The sequence below is a fragment of the Sylvia atricapilla genome, chromosome 6 (assembly GCF_009819655.1).
Source record: "Sylvia atricapilla isolate bSylAtr1 chromosome 6, bSylAtr1.pri, whole genome shotgun sequence".
NCBI classification, from domain to species: Eukaryota; Metazoa; Chordata; class Aves; order Passeriformes; family Sylviidae; genus Sylvia; species Sylvia atricapilla.
The window spans coordinates 14,594,720-14,613,415 of NC_089145.1; the positions used below are offsets into that span (position 1 = coordinate 14,594,720).

An 18,696-nucleotide genomic window follows, 5' to 3' on the forward strand; every position below is an offset into this window, starting at 1 on the left:
ACTCAAATGAGCTTTTCACAATTACGAGTTTCCCCGTTTGGCAGCACTTCTGCATTGTCACAGGCAGAGATGACATAATAAACTGCTCTTACGCATATTCTGGAGCTCGTCGGAGTAAAAATAGTGGCCCTCAGCTTTAATCTCTGGAACTTCGCGTCTCGGTGCAGCTATTCTGATGGCAGGAGTGAGCAGATCTGGCTAAGGCAGGAAACAGATGCATCCTCTTATTCTTAACATAAATTTGGGGGGTTTATTTTTTGGTTAGCTGCAGTCCTAATCTCACTTTCGATCGAGTGCGAAGGAAAAGAGTAATTAGTGAAGTATTAGTGTTATTATTGTTTCCTGACATTAACTCTCCTGCTACTTGTCCATCCTTTTCTCAGGCCCAGCAAAATGGTGTGTGGCTTTAACAGCCGAAGAGCATTTTTTATTGCTGGTCCCTCCCTGAGCTCTGAAGTTCAGTGCCTTCTCTCTACTAAGCTATGTGGGTGGTAAGTGCCTTAGAACAGTATAGCTTAAGCAGGAAGTGGAATATGTTTTATTAGTGGATTTTTTTTCATTGGAGAAAATGACATTTGTCTTCCAAATGCTCTGTTTTGGTTTTTTTTTTATTTAATCTGCAAAGCAGATACAAATGTAGTTTATATCAACTGTTTTATTGTACAGCAATGTATAACGAATATCTATTAATATGACTGTTGTGATTTTAAAATTAATGAGTCAATTTTTAACATGACTCCACATAGTGCAAAATTACAATTTGGCTTAAGCCATCATAGAGGTGGTGAAGGCACAAAAAGAGAGGAGTCAGTTTACCAGACATCTCAGCCAGGAACTGGCCCCTCATCCTCTGAAGGTGAGACCTACAATTAAGAACAAAAGGTTCTATCCTGCCCATTGCTTTCCATGAGAATGAGTACCCCAGCATTTCTGACGCCTCTCTACTTACCCTACTGCAAAGAGCATAATCGTTTATTGTGCAGCAGGCAGCACAAGCACATCCTTCCCTCCTAACATCTGGTCTGGATAGATACTCCAGGGATCATGAGGAGATGCAGAGTGGTTATTTTTTTTTCTTCTCCCTCTTTCACTCTTTTTCCCCCCCTCAGTTATTACATAATAGTTCATTTTAGGCAGCTGTAGTTATCCCTGGTGAAAAGGTTTTGATCCCTAAGCAGTAATGATAGTACTTCAGACCATACTGGAAACATTTATGTAATATTTTACACAAACCCGCTACGTGTGTACCTTTCTAGTTACTGTGGTATTGTTCTCAGTACATCATAACTCTACAGTGTAAGATAGTTATGAGAAGATATCCCTCCTGTAATTTCATTTTCTTAAGAACCAGAAATTTATTTTGAAGGCAATGTTTTCTACGAAAGACAAGTTTTATTTAAAGCATCTCTGTATTCAAGCAGAGATAATCATTCAAGAGGTAATCTAGTCTATTTTCATAAAACTGTTTAGATCTTTCATCATTGTATTTAATTGGCGTTCATTGTTCTGAGCTGCTCTTGATCCATTTTGACACTTTATTTAAAACCCACAATTACAGGTTAGAATAATTCTGACCACTGAGGCAAATTCAGTTCTGAGGTCAGTCAGTGAAATCACACAATATTGGGGTTGTCAAGGTTGGAAAAGACCTCTAAGATCATAAACCCAACCATTAAACTAGCTGTGGTTCGCCACTAAGTGCCACAACCACACCTTTTATGAGTCACTGCATCCCACACATTTTCAGGGATGGTGGCTCAACCACTTCCCTAGGCAGCCTGTTCCATTGCTTGATGAATTTTTGGTGAATAATTTTTTCCTAATATCCAATCTAAATCTCCTCTGGAAAAATTTTAGGCTATTTTCTCTTGTCCTGCTCTGTGCCCTGGGAGAATAAATGATTTTGATTTATGTTTTTTTAAAAACACTAATTTGCATAGAAGCTTCCTTTAAGATCTTTGGTATAAAATCAACATTGTTTGTCGTATTCAATATTTCCATCAAAAACAAGGAAGAAAAAGACAGACAGGGATGCTGCATAGAACCACCTGTTGGCCATTGCTAGAAAACAAAGCAACTTGTGTCATATGGGTCACAACCCCCTGCAGGCTGAGGGCAGAGTGGTTGAAAAAAGCTGCCTGGTGGGAGAGTTCTCAACAGAAACTGTTCAATTAATCCAAGTTGTTTAGTTTTGATTGCTAAACCAAATCCATCTACATTGATTCAAGGGATCCATTCAGAGGACCTGCCCACTTTTGCAGTCATAGTTTCGTAGAGAAACTCTGATCTTTTGGATGAGACTTCTCTAAGAGAGCCAAAATTTTGGGGTTCAAAATGTGCTGGGTTTTTTTTCCTATTATCTTGGAACAATCACAGTATGCTCATTATTTTGGGGGTGTGATAACATGATCCAGATTGGAAAGGCCTCATGTTGCATCATCTTTGGTGATCGAAAATAAAAATTCTTGAAGTGGGTGGAGAAAGAATTGTTACCGTTCCCTGCCACCCTGAAATGACAAATGCTGGGAAAACTCCCAGAATGATATTGAAGTGCCTAAAAAAGTAAATATTTATTCTGCACACAAATCTTTTCGATCTGTCAGTAGCTGAATTTGATTATTCTTCTGTTGGTTTCTATTATTTGACTGGGTATTTGCAGACAGATGGCCTCTTATAGTGTTAATAAAAACAACTTATGTAGAATGATTGGGCTGTATGGTAATTGGGGAAATACTGAGGATTAGGAAAGAGAATAGCCTGCCAAAACCTAATGTCTGTTTATACACATTTAATTCCTTCTTATACCACATGAAGCTTTTCTTCTTCAGATATGTTCAGTTATTCTGGTGAAGTAAGACTAGAGTTTGAGATACTGAGAAATTGAAGTTTGTAGGTCCAACTCATCTTCCCGTCACATTTCACTGATCAAACAGAGAAAAAGTGTGTTTCTGAGTTTGATTTTAATAGCCAAGATCCCTGTACTTTTGAACCTGTGTCAGCAAATCTCTAAAATGCTATGAACTCCAAATGATGCAAGAAAAGCTGAGGAGGCAAAACTGTGAATGGAGTTAACCAAAAGGCAACTAATTTTCTGTTCCTTAACAACGGGGGACCCCAGTCTCCCTTTTGCTTTGTGCTGTAGCATCCATTCTGTTTGTTGAAAATCTTTGTAATCACAAGTACTATGTGAGGTCACCCACCCTCACATACTGAAAATGCAAATAAGGAAAGTTTAATGAAGAATTAAACCAGATAAAACTTTTTTACAAAACCAACACAAACATTTGGTGAACTTTACCAAGATGCAATGTTTTGAACTTGTTGAGGGTATACGATGTGAAAAAAAGGCCTCTGCTTTTGCAATAATGCCATTAGTTCCTCCCCCTCTTCCTTCTCTTCCCTTGGAAGAAAAATACGACCAGCTTTCTCTGCTTTATGCTTTTAGGGAACTCTGGAATGAAATGGCCAAATTTAGCCTATAAGCATGAAGCATTTTGAAACATACTCATAGATGAGTGAGGTGCAGGAGGGGACCTAGAGAAGCCTCCCTAAACTTACTGTGGCAAAGGTTTCTATTAGCTAGAACTGGGGGGAAACTGGAAGTCAGATGCTTCCCTCCTGATCACAGAGATCTGCAATGTGGCTGTCTACACCTGAGCTAATTTTCCACACATCCTTGAAAACCAATGCAGAGAAAGAGGCACTTTTAGGATAGCCAGGCACTTCCATCAGATGGGCTGCACTGTGCCACCAAGTAGCCTTTTTTCTTCATGGAAAAGTAGCCTGCAGTGACTCATTCAGACAGACTTGTCCCCATTACAGGTACTTCTGCTTTGTCACTGGTATCCCACCCCAGCTGCCTGCTGGTGGATGATGGTTCTGAACACCACAGCATGTTCATGCTTGTGCCGGAGCAAACTGAGCTGCTCAACCCTCTTGGCTGTTGATGCTCAAGACAGAATGCATCCTGCGATGAAAGGAAATCATGCACAATGTAGTTCAAAGTAGCAAAACTGTTTGCTGAGCTGGCAGGAAATTTAATTTAGCACATGGGACTTTATGCTGGAAAGATTAAATATTCTTTCATTCTGATGAGAATGAAAGCCTTATCAACTGAGACACGTGTAGGGTTTCCAGTAACCAAGCCATAAAATGATATACTTGTGCACTTTACAAAGGTCTTCCTAGGCCTTCCTCTTGTGCCTCTGAAAATGGTTTTGCTAAGACAGGATGACTGCTTGTAGTACTGGCATAACCTCACCCAGTTGGCAGTTTATCATATTATTGGTACCAATTCAGCTCAACAGTGTCAAATGGGTGGGTCATGGACAAGGGAATATGAGATCAGGGCAGGCTGCTAAGTTCCCTCTTTCTTGCTCTTTACTTTCTTTTTCCATAAAATTCCTCAGGCTTACATCAAATGATTCTGGTATTTAAAAGTCTAATTTAACTTTTGAAGAAAGAAACATCTGTATTTTGCTTCTTGTTAAATTGTGTTCTTTCACACAGAAAAGTGTCAGTGGCAGGATATAACCATGTAGATGCACTACATACTCCTATATTTTTGCACCCTAGAACCCTGAGCTGCAGCTTGGATGCTGCAGAAAAGCTGCTGGCAAGACTCTGGGAAACAATTACTATGTCTTGAGGATGGTGTTACTCCCTTTTCATTTTCTTCCCAAGGGTGCTGCTGCTGGCGATTGTCACTTAGAGGATATCAGGCTAACAGGAGATCTGATGCCATCTCTCAGGCCTCACTTCCTGCAGAACACAAACACCTGCCACGGTAGCAGAGCTGTCCCCTGGTTGAGACCCAGTGTGGCCAGTCCTACCAAACTTGTCAAATCCCAAGTAACACAGTCCTGAAGTGGCACACCACGATCCCTGGGATGGCAAGGCTGGGTGACCTCATGCTCAAATGCAGAGAGTCAGCTGGGGGACTCAAGAGCAGCAGAGTTGAGCAGAAATAGAGCTCCCACTCACAGAGGTCCTCTGAGGGTCCTCTGACAAGTGATGTGTGTGTCTGTGTTCAAAATCCTCCTCCTGCCACTACCAAAGTGTGCTTATGTAGAAAGGACCTGCAGAATGCTGCTTCAGTAAAAGCCACCCCAAGAAGTTAATCGAGAATTTTCTTAGCAGCCCATTAAAAGAGAGTATTAGTAATATTTATAAGAGTATAAGAGTATAAGAATAGCCATGTAATTTCCAATTTTCACAAGAGATCAAACCGTTTTTTGGGTGCCTCATGAAGTCAGTCTGGCATCGTTTTCCTGTTGGGAAGTTGGAGCAGCTTTTGTGGGCAACATACAGAAAACTGAGTGCTCTGCATTATAGTTCAGAAGATCAGTAGATCCCTTTGTTCAGGGATCCTGATGCTAAAAGAAGAAATTTCTTGTTTATGTACTGCCTTGGCCTTTAAGTCGTGGCTGTTACTAATAAAAGTCCTTTCAGAGCACTCTGAGTGATCAGATTCTTGAACATCTTTCTGTAAAAGCATTAGATATAACAAAAATAGAGAAGAAAAAGAACCTCCTAAAGTCTGTCTTTCCACAGGTAATGTACCTTTGAGTATGAATTTCAAAGTGGGCAGAGAACACGCTTCTGCTTGGCATGGAAATAAATAGTGGAAATAATAAAAAATCAGGAAATATTCTTAGCTTATCAGTTCAATGGGTGTATTAGCAACTTAGATGAGAATAGTTTTCATGATGAAAAGTTAACTGTGCATGTTTCTGAACTGTTATTGCAAAATAAGAGGAAGAGGGAAGTTTAATAACTACTGTTTAGGGTTGGGCTCCTTTCTGTGCTTTTACGTATCTTTTAACAGCTGTGGGCAGGGGACCATGGAGCGGACATGTTTCTGTTCTCAAATGGAAAAAAATAACCTTCAGAAATTTTCATTGGACAATATTCAAAAACTAAGAGCGTTTGATTTTTTTTCTCAGGCAACAAGCCATTTTACAAAAAGACAAATTGCAGGAACCACCCAAAGAGACCAAAATTTTCAATAATTTTTCTTTTTTGAGGTGTGTTTTGACATAGTCTTCATTTTCACACTCAACTTACTCTGAATTCACCGAATTTCACAATTTGGGTGTGACCTTTTTCACACCCAACCTATTAAATGGCATTGCCTGAACAACTTCTAGATGATGAGAAAAATCAGTAAGAAAATAATATTTTAAAGGAAGGTTGACACCTTGCAAAGTGGATGTTTAATGTTATGTTAATAAATGTTTAGGTTTGGTCTTCTACAGAGGAATGTATTACTTTTTCATAAGTTCTGGATGTGTGCAAGTCCCTCTGGAGATGAGAACAGATGCTACTTTGAAAGTCAAATTACTTTTCTAGAAACTTATAGATGGATTCTGAGGTACAGATTTTCTTTCTAGAATGGGCAAACCAATGCTAGCTAAGCTTCTAATACATTTAAGCCTTCTAAAAATCTTTTGTCATGGACTCAGACTTTTAATATACAAATGCAAAGTCTGCTTTGCTCAGGAGTCCACACTGCTGCTGCCTCTCCATGACAGAAATGAGAAGTGAGAAATGTTTAGCAAAACTCTAGTGGAGGCAATGCCAGAGAGGCTCAATCTTGCATTTTTGGGAAGCACTTCAAGACAGCAGTGCAGCAGAGCACTTAGTCTGTGTTTTATATTCAAGCTCAGATGCAGCCACATGGTCTTCAATGAATTGGTTAAATGATGCAAAAGTTAAAGAAAAAGCTGAGAAAACTCTGCCAGATCAGAGGCTGACAGGGCAAACAGTCAGACTCTGGCCAACTGAAGATTTATTTCTATACACTGGAAACCTCTGATCCAGCTTTGATTCATTCTTTACCATCCTGTGTCACACCACCTCTTCAATTCCCAGAGCCTTCCCAGAAAGCATCATACCTCTTTAGTGACTGAATTAGCTGCTTGTGCCCATGGCACAGTGTTGATGTTTTGAAAGTCCTATAGGGAAGCTCTCCTTTACATTATTTGGTACCATATAAGGGTCTTAAGTTTGGTAAAGGTTACTTATGGACACTGTTTTTTTTGCTAATTCTTGCTAAATTCATCTGGCTGAGGCTGATGCCAACTCTCTGCCTTGCCTGACCTCTTGTGAAGAGGAAGCAAGTTCATCCTTTGTTTTTTTTTCACAACAGGTCTCCAGAGGAGAAATTCTCAATTCAATCTGCAGTGCTCTGCAACAAAATTCCCTCCTGACTCCCTCTTCCAGCCTCCCTTTACTGTAAATTGCAAGGATTTCATTGAGCTGGAAGCCTCCCCTGGCACTGTACACGTAGCAGACAGGGGTGTTTTTACACAGCTCCCTCCTGACCTGACTGTGGCTATGGAGATTTTGAATGGGGATGGTTGTGGAGACTTTAAATGGGCTGGAGACCCAGTGGAGGATGGGTGCAGTTGCAAAAAATGCCCAAAGCAAGGAAGTCAGATGTGTGAGGGAGACCAACAGCAGCATCAGTGTCAGCACTACTGAGTCATCTCCCTGTTGGAACCAAGCACAATAGTGACACTGCCCTGCCAATGCCTTCCCTGCAAAGAAGTAATTTATTTTCCACCCTCTGTAAGATGAAGGTCGTCCTTTCTTTAAGCTCATGAAACCACCCTCTGTTTACTGAGTTCAGTTGCATTTAAGCAAGTTGTGTGTGTTGTATCGCAGACGAGTTCCTTGGTAGTTATGCAGTGGGAAAAAATTCAGATGAGTAAACTCGTGTTTTATGACTCAGCAGGCATCATCTCAGTTTCTGGCTCTCACACGATCTCTTTCTACAACCTTGGGCAAGCTCCTTAATCACTGTGCCATCCCTAAACAACTTCCCTTATCTGTGTCTCCTCTCCTGTCCATTGGTTCCTTATTGCAAATGTTATCCTACATATTTGTGTAGCACTTAAACAGCAAAGAAACTTTGCTCCTGCTAATCCCAAGGCATCACTGAAATTAAGAGTAATATCTGAGTAATCAACCACACCATTTCCTCATCCTTTAACATGTCCTCTGGGTGCCTTCCAAAAATTGCCAAACTAGAAATTAGAGCACTAATATGAATGTATCTCCTGTCATGTAGTTTGGCTAAAGACTTCAGAAACAGGGAACTTTCAATGCTGAAAGACTCAGCACAGATGCTGTGCCGGCAGGGAACAGGGATGCAAAGGGAGAATTGGAGCCATGAGCTGCCTGGCAGCTACTGCAAAGAGTGAAGCTCTATTTATTCATTGTAACATTCTCTGTCTCATCTTCTTCCTGCCAGAGTGTTGTGCATAGGTGACAGAACCCAGAAAATACACTTTGTTGCCTCTCCATATGCTTAGAGTTATCAGGTGATATCAGGACTTTTCCCAGGGGTCTGCCACCTATAAGGCATTCCCAGGCACTGATCAAGGTAAAGGAAAGTGAAATACTCCCTAAAGAGCTGCCTTTGGAGATGTTGTGACACACAAGATACCATGAGGTGCTTCTCTACCTGTATCACCTGTAAGCAAGGTGCCACATAACTAAAAAGTAGTCCCCTCCTTCTCAATCAGTTTCTTGTGGGCCCAGTTTTGCCACTGGGAGACAGCTGAGTGGGACTGGTCTCTTTTGGCAGTACCCAAGGGCTTTATAAACATTTGCGTGGCAGCAGCTCCCAGTTTGATCTGCTCTCCCAAGCAGCATTTCTACCGAGACCCAGTGGATCCTCAGAGACACTCCTGCAATGTCTCCTGCAGTGTGAGGGAGCTCCCACAATGTCCCCATGGCAAGCTGCTAAGGTGTGTGGGATAATTCTGCTTGGGAGGTAGCCCAGGGTTAGGAGACAAGAAGATAGCACAGTCTTTCCAGAGTCCTGCTCTGGTTGGACAGGGGTTTCTGTGGTCTGTTATGAAGTGCTGGATGTTTACATTTTGCTTTTCCTGTCGGAAGAAATAAATCTGGCTAACAGCCAGCAAGCTATTTCTGGAAAACTACTTTCCTGGTAATTCAAAGCACCTGGGCAGACTTTCCTTGTCCAAACAGCACTGTCTGGCCAGGCCAGGCTTTTAGGGTCAGCATTTCAGGCACTGAACAGCTTTAACAGTGGCACAAACTCAAGAATTCAAGATGTTCCTTCTTCACCTCATGCATCTTGAATGTCTATTTGCAACTCGAGTTAAAGATATCAAAGGACTGAATGAAAATCTGTGACCGCTAGAGTGTCAAAAGCTCCTCAAAGCCCAGACTTTCCTTCTGGCTCTGCCAGGTGTTCAAAGATCATGAGAAGAACTTAGAAATCATGTGTTCTTTGCCCCACCCCTACCACCTTCTGGGTTCTGATCCTTTAGGGAGCTTTTGGTTCATTTTTCAGGATCCGACCATATTTCATTTAAAATAAAAGCTTGGAGTCTTTCCCGCTTGTGACGCAAATGCAAGACCTTCTGCAAAGAAAAAAACCACTGCCATGAAGTTGGCAGTCACACTGTTAAAGGTGGTGCTGCTGTAGTCAAAGTGAAATTAAATCAGAGAAATTGAGATGACTGCAATTATTTATAGTTGGCTGGCAGCACGAGCAGACTTTGCACTGCATTTTGGCCTCTGCTACTTCCTTACTAGCTTTACTAGTCGATGGGTGTCTCTTAGAGAATGCATTGTGGCTACCTACTGATGTCTGAGGAGGGCAGGGGGACTGGCAGGACCTCCTGAGAGCAAGATTATCTGGGCTAACAGTTTTCTTCCAGCTTCTTATGCCAGAACTTAGGTGAAGCAGTAAAGCTGACATGGCCAAAGCAAGTGCTGTAGCTAGTGGGATACCAAAGGGAACATGGCTCACATTTGTGGAAAAATGAGTTGTAGAAGTAACAGGACATGGACGGCAGTCTTCTGTGTCCAGAGAAGGAGGGCTGAGAAACAAGGGGAAGCAAATGAGGGAATCTTCTTGGCAGCAACCCTCTAGAAAGGAATAGCATCACCACTGACTGCTAAATAAATTCCTCATCTCTTCTGTTTCTCTGCTAAAGCTCTTATTTTTCTTTTACCTATGCCTGTCTTAACTTCCTCCTCAGCCCATGCTTTTATACAGGACCAAGCTCCAGTGACATATATCAGAAAGGTCAGTTCATACAAGAAAGGGAAGGAGTTACTCCATCAAATCTTTAATCCTCTAAAGAAAAACCTAAATTATTTCTTGTATCTATAAGGCTTGTTTGGAAAATCAAAACTTCTAATGAGCATGCAGACAGGAATCAACATTAATCTTAAGACCTAGGCAAGTTAAAACATGAGGACTGCTTGAGAGGAGAGCAGCAAATAAAATTTTGATAATTAATCAGAATCTCTTGGCTACTCAGGTCAATGTATTCATGGTTTTAACTTCAATTTTAAATCATCTACCTTCAGACAAAGACTTACTGCATGATGGAGATATACATCCCTTATAGAATCAGAACTGGCTTATAGCCTAGGTAAGATTGATGCTGCAACAAATAATTTAAATTGGGTCGTAGTTATCTCACCAAACCATGTATTAATAGTAAAAGCAAGCTCAAGTTCTGGTGAAGAAGAAATATGCGTTCTAGAAGAGAAACTTAATCAGTTTTATTCCCCAGATTAATTAAGTATGCTGGATATAGGAAATGAATTAATTTTGAAAATGCTCCATTATAATTCCCTCTGATAACCACTAAGAAGCATAAGCACATCTTCCATTATCTCCTGCTTTCCTCAGCTACAGGGATTAGAAATCATTCAAAAGGACACACTGCTTTGAAACTACACTACACCCACCTGCCTGGGACCCAGGCAAGGCTGGTCACATCGTTCTAGTTGATGGGCCTGGTGAGTATTCCCATGACAATGATTTTTTTCCCCTGTATCTCTCATTAAGTGTCACTCTCAGAGTACATGAACACAAAAAAGCCAGTGAGAGTGGCTGAGAGGGAAGAGCTCAGTCCTGTCTGCTCTGCTCCTGACAGGCCTCAGCACTGTCTGCTTTATCCAAGATGACAGCATAGTCTGACAGAAAACCCATACAATGTGCTTATGGCCTCTCCTGCAGTGCTTGCAGCCACAGACTGAGTCCTACCTCTGCTTAGTGCAGTAGCAGGAATGCTCCTTCAACAATAAAACTCCCTAGTTTCAATATTTCCTTGCTTTTGACCTCCTGATTTCATGTTCTGGACTGTTTTATTCCTGATCAGCTGCTTTAAATCTTTATTTCCTTGCTTTGATGTCACCTGGCGGTATGGGTTCCGTGGAGAAATAAGTAATTTTTTTGCCATGCCCTTGATATCTGTTTCCCCCTCACCCTGTTCTCTTCCTGTTTCTATTCTCCCTGGCCACTGCTGTTTCTTCCCAAAAAGGAGTGGTTTTGCAGTGGCACATTTAATTTGAGAAAGTATACTGCTGCAGAACCACAAATAGTATTTACCTGAAAGGAGTTATGTGCTTAATCTCTCAACTAGAAACAGAGGTGAGAGGTACAGCTCCTTAGCCAGGCACTCATGGGGACTAAAAGGCTGCAAAGCCACATTGCCTCTGGCAGAGAACATAGTCCATGGAGCCACTGACCCTCTGCAAGGTGTGCTTTGGAGTTACTCTGCTCTGCAGCATATAGTAAAGAGGACAAGTATAGAAATTAACAAATGATTCCTTGTTTTCATAGCCTGTAAAGCTGTTGTAACAGCTTACTTCTTATAAATGTTCTCTGGAAAGTTCAGGATCTTTCAGAAAAGGGAAGTTTTCCCTTTTAAGAGGACAGATTATTCACCTGACCTTTAAGCTGTCAGCTGTAAAATTAATTTGGATTCGTGCTGGTGAGTGCCTGTTGAAGTAGATTGAATCTAACCCATCAGTTTTTAAAAGGATCTGTACCTTCCATGGAGATTGTTAGTTGTGGATGTGGCTTCCTTGCCCTTTGGACTCTTGTTTTCCTGGGGAGCAGAAGTACTGTTCAGAACAACCTGTTTAACTGAGGAATGACAGGTGGGAGCATTGCACACACGAACTAATGATCCTAAAAGCAGTGTGCTGGTGCATCATTGTTCTCATGCAAGAAGAATACAGGGAAATAGCATTATATTGTTCAGTATTTGATGAGTAGTTTATTATTTCACTTACTAGAGTTTAGTGAACATTTGTTTAAAAACTTTTTAAAAGTTTAAAAGTAGCATCAGAAGGCTGTACAGCAGTGACTGGGTTCAAGTGGTAGATGGAAAGGAGTTAAAATGTTACCAAAACCTAGAACCTGGGATTTTTGAAAAGGATGCATCAAACTAGGCACTTGGCTCTCAGTGGCAGTTGAAAGGGCAGCAAAAGGATTTGACCAGCTAAGCCTCAGCATGTATTAAAGGATGTTTAGGGATGTGGTGCCACAGTAAATAGAAGACTGTTGCCAAAACACCATTTCCAGTCAGACAGGACAAGTAAACGAATGAAGATCAGAGCACATCACCAGGCATTAGGATTGCATGTGCAGGGATGCAAATTCAGAGCCAGAGAGCTCAACCATGATAGCTGGGATGTGAACTGATAATTTATGATGTCAACTTTTGTTTTCTTCCCAGGAAAACTTCTTCTTAGCCTGCACGCCATCTTGCTGTTTAAGCTAAGGGTTGCTGCCAAGCTGCTTGAAACCATCCCAATTCAACTACAGTGGTTTGAGCACACTAAATAGGACCTGACATCCAATAAGAGAAGGCTTAAGATATCTTTCTGATGTAGTGATGGATACAAGCACTTAAGAGATTCAGTCTCTTCCCTTTCTTTTTGCTTCTCTGCTTCCTGTCATTTTTTTGCACGCCTTTCTAAAAAGGAGATGTTTACCTTAAAGCAGGCATTTGTGCAGAAGAAGACTGGTCATGTGTAAAACAGGTCAGTCGCATTCCAGCCAGTAGTTTTATTGCTCAGAAAGCTGCTTCTCCCACTTTTATGGTATTGCCAAATGTACATTGCCATGAAAATAGTTCATGCTTCAGTACCATCTGTTAAACGAGCACAGGATGATGTGCCTATGTTTTAGGAGAAATCTCTGCAATGAACCAAAAGTTAAATTACTCTGAAGATGCTAATTGCTCTCCTAGGATGTCCACAAGCAGTCTGTTACTGATATATTTGACATGCATCACACTTAGAAGACACCTGCACTTCTGCATCATTTCTCCATATTATTACTTACTGGGAGAAGCAGGGGTAGGGGTAGGGTTTTGCTAATAAGCAAAACATTATAAAAGCTCAGCATTCAAACTGTCCTCCACCCTTCCACCACAATTTGTAATGTCAGAAGAAAGGGAAAAGGAGGCTGACTCATTTTGTCAAAGAATTTAGGTAGATTTAATTTTTAACCTTTTAACTTTTTCCTTCTTTAATGGATATCTGTCACCTTGGGATTTCAGTGGTCATCTGTGACTCTGGAATGACAATCCTCTGATGTGGGAAATCTTGGTGCTGTTTAAGCATCGGTATTTTTGCAAGCGGTGTCACGACCATGATTTTTCTAACAGGTTTCTTAAGGTTTCATTGCTTAAAGGTGGCAGGGTGTGTTGTGGGAGATCATGGCAGATGGGGCCTCTGGACAACATAATGTATCCAGCCACTCCCTTTCCTAATGCCCTTGACAGAGGTTGCCAGTCATGCACACACCTGCTGGTTTCCAGGAGGCAGGTGATTTCCCTCATTATCAGGGCAGACTCAGCTGTTGTAATGTTTTGTAGCACCAAGTTTAGCTTGGTGTTATTTCATTTGGATTATATGGTGTCATTTATGGGACGTAAATAGTAGTTGAAAGGGATTCTGCTGGAACTTTATTTGCTGAGAAAAATTTATGCCTTTCTTTTGTAAGCTTGGAGAGAAGGACAAAAAAATTGGCAGGTGGAGAAGGGGAAATGTTTCTGCCAGTTTCTGGTATTTCCCAGAATTCTGCCAGTCACTGCTTCATGGCTTTCTATGCCACCTCAGAGCTCCAGCTCCTGTGTGGGGCAGCTGAGCTATGGCTGTGGCCTTTGGTAATATGACAGAGACTGCCTATACTGAGCAGGGCTTTCCTCTTGCCCTCTCTGCAAGTCTGAGTAAAACTCTGATGTATATTTATTGTGCTAGAGCCCTTTGCAACCCATGACATTACTCCTGGCTGAAACCAAGTGATTACATGAGAACTTGTATTGGTGAGACAAGCTATAGAACCACCGCTTCCTTCCTACTGGGACAGAGTCCATTCACTCCTGTGTAAATTGCTGTTTAAAAGGCTAGTGTCTGTCTGAACACAAATCACTTACAAAAATGTTCTGTTGGGTTAGAAGTAGCTCAGGTGCGGTAGAATTGTGCATATGCTGAGCTGGAAGGGACCCACATGGATCCCAAGAAATCCAGGTCTTTGCCCTGAATGGAACACCCAAAATCACACCACGTGCATTGTCCAAACTTTTCAGGCTTGCTGCTGTGATCACCTCCATCAGGAGCCTGGATGGACGGCCCAAACACCCTCTGGGTGAAGAACCTTTTCCTGATATTCAACCTAAACCTTCCCTAACTCAACTTCAGGCCATTCCCTCAGGTCCTGTCACAGGTGACCACAGAGAAGAGCTCAGTGCCTGACACTCCTCTTGCCCTCATGAGGAAGTTGTAACAGCAGTGAGGATTCCCCTCAGTCTCCTCCTGGCTGAATGGACCAAGTGACCACAGCTGCTCTTCAGCTTCTCCTCCAGGCCCTTTGCCATCTTCAGAGCCCTTCTTTAGATGCTTTCTAATACCTTTATATCTTTCTTTTATTGTAGCACCCAAAACTGCACACAGGCCTCGAGGTGAGGCCACAGCAGTGCAGAGCAGAGCAGGACAAACACCTCACTTGACCTCACCTCCCCTGACAGGCTGCTCATGCTGAGCCTGAGGCATCCCAGGACACGGCTGGCCCTTGTGGCTGCCAGGGCAGCTGACTCAATGCTTTGGAACGTGCTAGTCTGTGGGCTTTTAATGCATATTTTCCTTTCAATTGCTATGTGAAAGATATCCTCCCACTCACCTGCCTTCCCACACAAAGGAAGCTGGCCACTGAGTGAACTTAAGAGATTGAAAGCATTAGCAACTTTCAAAAAGTAATTTTTAGCTATGGCACTTTAAAGTCTTTTTCAAATTTGTGTAAAGAAAAACAGTTCTTTCAGGTTTTTTGGTGTTGTTGTTGTTGGTCTGGTTTTTTTTTTTTTAGGCCCCAACAGCAAAAATTGTCCTCTCCCCCTCAATCAAAATAAAACCATCCCAAACCTGGGACCAGAACTCAAGTTAACTTCCCTCTCATTGTAAGAAGTGCCATGTTTTCTTTGAATACCGTCTGTTTCACTCTCCTGAAAGATGGCCCTGCTAGCAGCTCAATGCACCTTTAATGCCTCGTAATGAAAAAATAAAAAGGTACTGTTTAGGAGTTAAAATACTACCCAGCAGTCCCCAGCCAGTACTCCCTGCAGCTACAGGCTGTGGAGGGCTTGTACCAGCAGAAATCAGGTTAGAGCCCCATCCAACATTTGAAACCCTCCTGCATCTCTCATGATGCTAGGACCATCATGTCCCTGGGTAAATACCAGGTGAGGCATTTAGCCTCTCACTGTTTCTTCACCAAAGCTCCTGCTGAGGTTAGTGTTGTGTTCCTCTGTTGCAGTGTAAAAGGGACTTGCGATTCTGCTTGAGAGTTGTTTCCAAAAGATTCATCTTTGGGTTCAGTGGTACACGGAAGCCTGGAGGACCCTTTAAAGGTCTGAAGTGGTGTAAGAGACAGAGCAATGTCAACCACAAAGAGCACTTTGGGCTCCCGTAGCTCCAGGGCACTGAGCTAGATAGATAATGATGGACAGTTAATTTGGAATTCTGTGTGGGTCCCATAATGCCTGAATCTGAGGACTTGCAAGGGACTTGCACAGCCAGAGCAGATTTTGGACCTCAGTCTGAAATCACAGCAGAAAGCGCTTCCTCCTTTGAGAATGACAGTAGTAACATACCCTGTTACATGTTACCTATCTTGCTGAGGTAGCAAGCCACATGCTAATAACACTTGTTTCTTATATATGCTGTATCCTTGTGCTTTGCACTGTTTGGGCTGCAAACAAATAGCCAAAGAATGTGCTACTTGGCCAGTCAGTGATGAATCCATGCAGTATCCTGTCTCCAGCAGTGGCTTTAGGAGATTCTGTTCAGGAAGAACAAACAAACCTGACTGCTCCCTGACTACCATTCCTGGCATCCAAACATCACAGACTCATCTCCGCCTTTGCTCTGTTTACAGACATATTGTCCATGAATGTGTCCATGAAGTTTTGCAATTGCTCATACTGTTTGCCTTTAAAACCTGCTGTGACTACATATTTCACAAGCTCATTGCCTGCCATGTACAAAAGCACTTTATTATGACTGGTAAATTTGAGTTAGTGAACAAGATTTCATTCATCTTCTTTCCAGGGAGCTTTCTCCTCTCCTGATTGAAAACTCTCAGCTTTTTAAGGCTCCCTTGATAATACAGCTGCACCATCAACCACATTTCTTTACCTGCTCTTCTTGGTACCTTCCCTCAGACCATTCTGTCCCTCTTGCAATGCTGAGAGCAGTGACAAGCCTCAGTCAGGACATGGGTGCACCTGGGTTTTACATATTGGCAAACCCATGTTCTCTGCATTGTTCTCAACTCCTTCCCTGACTATGCTCAACAATTGGATACTTCTGGCTGACACTGCCCATTGAGCTGATGAATGAAACTGGGAATAACTAATGAGAACACACTATTGTGATTAAAGCTGGCTGTGGTATGCAGTTAAATATGGCCATTCTTGTATTTTTTTCCTTTTAAAAATCATATTCTACAGGCAGTCTCAGTAAAAGACAAGTATTACCAGACAGAGTAACTGCTCCAAATTGGATCAGCTTTGGATCACTATATTTTTGCAGCCTTCCAATTCTGCATAGTTATTAGTAGTATTCCTTGTGGTGTAAACTAGAGCACCCATAAGTAATATGCACATTCTTCCTGGATTTGTGTGCAGGGGCCCAACATAACTCAAAACTGTCTCTTTTGAAACTCAATCATAAGGATGTGGAGTAACTTCTTTCTGACACTTCCATTTGAAGAGGTTTTATGACTCAGATGCACAAATTAACTTCCAGTGAGTTAAAAAGTAGAAGCTTTGGCCCAGAAGCAACACCTACTCAGTTTCATAAACCTGCCACACATATAGCTTTAATAAGAGCCTGTAGAATAAACAAAACTCACTTATAGAAACAATTAGGCAGTAGCAGTTGTAATTCAGGAAATTTCCAGCAGATTAGTAACAAGCTGTGAAGAGCCTGTGGCCTGAAATGCAACCTTGAGCCTCTTATTCCTAGGAAATTGTTTTTGTTGTGTTGGTGACTGCTGCTGAACAATTTGCGCCTGGAAGAGCTTTAAAAAATTTGGCTTTTAATTTCTCTTTTCCATTTTCAGCATGTGAAGGCTCCAGTTCTGGCATGAATCATGGTTCTTTGAGATGCATCTCTTCCCTGAGGTGTGCATGGGTAGCAGTGAACCAGAGTGTGGTATAAAGGGCAGGAGCATTGATCGAAGGAAGCAGTCAGGTACATGTGTGATTCTTCTCCATGGAGCTCTTAAAATCTAATCAGAAAAGCTTTTTTGGAACTCTCCTCCCAGAATTTAAGCAGTGTAGAGGACACAAATATTCCTCTAGAATCTGTACATAAGAAAAAAAGTTTGATTGCTATCAGTGGTTTTCTTTTTTATTTTTCCTCCAGTGATTCAAACAGAAATTGCACTTTTGTTTTATGTTACAAAATAATGACACTTTTTAGTGCCTGATGTTTCTTGACACTTTTTTCTCCTTTTCTTGTAGCCACCTTCAGCATATCTATCTGAGTCTTTCCAAATGTTTATGAATCTTCATAGTTCACTCTTCTGTCCCACAGACAAGAGCCCCTGATAGTTGGAACCTGGGTACTTCCAACATCCCAGAAATGTCTCTGGAAAGGAGTCAGTTGTTTCCTTGAGGTCTGGTAAGAGTCAGGCAGAGAGATACCCTGGAACAGTAACAAACCCATGCTCTCTGTGTGCCAGTTTAATCTGCTGTGCATATTGATGCTATTGATGGCATTAGTTATAGTTGTAATTAAAGATATGCCATAAAGGCAATTTTTTACTACAGTCCTAGATATATTCTGCTTAGAGATCTATACAAGCAAATTTAATGCAGTTCTCTACTATTTTGGATGCTCCAGAAATGAGAATGTGTCCTAGAACTTCATAGGCCTCCTGGTTCAGGTATGTGACATAGGAATCATGACGTACACTCAGCCACAAGTGCTAATGAGAAAGTAAATAATTACAGATTCCATGTGTCCTGTATTTGAAAATCCTCACCAGTTATACCAGATCCAGACAGATGTGGTGTGGTGAAAAGAGCTCAGTTTCCTGCAATAGTGATGTAGCTGCTCAGTGGCTCTCTGGAGCAAAGAATTAACATAGCCTAAAAAATATAATGCCTTTTGCTTCTAAATTGAGTTCTGTGGCCTCTTCAATGAAGAAGAATGAGTGCACTTAAAAGTCCAAGGATGTTTAGAGTCTGGAGATGGCAACATCAACTTGGAGATAACAGGTGAGAATCCCACTTCTTGCTTCCTTGGTGCATTTTTAATTTTTTTTTTTAATTTAATTTTCTCTTTTGGAGCTGGCTGCCATTACTGCTGACATCAATGAAGAGATTCCCACTGAATTTCAAG

The 18,696-nt window shown here is 41.6% G+C and overlaps 1 long non-coding RNA gene across 1 annotated transcript; it reads left to right on the forward strand.

The window, feature by feature from the left end:
- Window positions 1–308: 308 nt before the first annotated feature.
- On the forward strand, window positions 309–18,043 carry LOC136363175 (uncharacterized). Its single transcript, XR_010743917.1, has 3 exons — window positions 309–491; window positions 17,411–17,541; window positions 17,814–18,043. It is a non-coding gene; the product is annotated as an uncharacterized lncRNA (long non-coding RNA).
- Window positions 18,044–18,696: the final 653 nt, after the last annotated feature.